Here is an 854-nt window from a genome sequence, read left to right as displayed (position 1 = left end):
ATGCCTGGCTGTGGCTGAGACAGAGCTTAGTGTCTAGCACCGGGGATGCCGCCGGGTGGCAAGGCCACCACCATGCCTGGCTGTGGCTGAGACAGCCATTGGGCTCCCCCAGCAGTGCGGGGGCTGTGGCCAGCTCTGGCCAGTGGGCCTTGGGTGCTGGCAACATGTGCTCCTTCTATGGGAGTGTCCTCTCCTCAGAGGCACCTGCTGCAATGGCCACCCTGTCTACTGGGTCCTGGGTGACCACCCCCACAGACACAAACAGGAGCAACAAATAAACCGCAGTGGGAGTGAGCTGTGAAGACGCTGTACCCTGCCCAAAGCGGCAGTGAGCCCCAGTGGTCCTCCCTGGCACACCGGGCACTGTCTCACCTCCAGGAGCATCTCCCGTGTTTGCAAGTGGGGGTGAAAATCCTCATGACGATGTGGGGACAAAGGGGTGGCCATGGCCACAGCCGGCGTCATGGCACTCCCCTTCCTGCCCCCGAGACCACACACCGTGGGAGGCTAGAAAACTCCTCCGAGAGCCTGCCAGCTGCGCGAGGACTGCCCCTCTGTGTGGCTGGGATGCACTGTCATCATGGGTGGGGATGTGCTTGCACTTTCTCTTTTTCTTTTTCTTTTTTTTTTTTGAGATAGAGTTTCGCTGTTGTCACCCAGGCTGGAGCACAATGGCACGATCTCAGCTTCTCAGCTCACTGCAACCTCCACCTCCCAAGTTCAAGCAATTCTCCTGCCTCAGCCTCCTGAGTAGCGGGATTACAGGTGCCCGCCACCACGTCCGGCTAATTTTTTGTTGTTGTTGTATTTTTAGTAGAGATGGGGTTTCACCATGTTGGCCAGGCTGGTCTCAA

Source organism: Mandrillus leucophaeus, unplaced genomic scaffold, assembly GCF_000951045.1.
Source record: "Mandrillus leucophaeus isolate KB7577 unplaced genomic scaffold, Mleu.le_1.0 Scaffold68, whole genome shotgun sequence".
Classification (NCBI taxonomy): Eukaryota; Metazoa; Chordata; class Mammalia; order Primates; family Cercopithecidae; genus Mandrillus; species Mandrillus leucophaeus.
The sequence above is the reverse complement of the archived record's forward strand: the minus strand, read 5'-3'. Positions refer to the sequence as shown.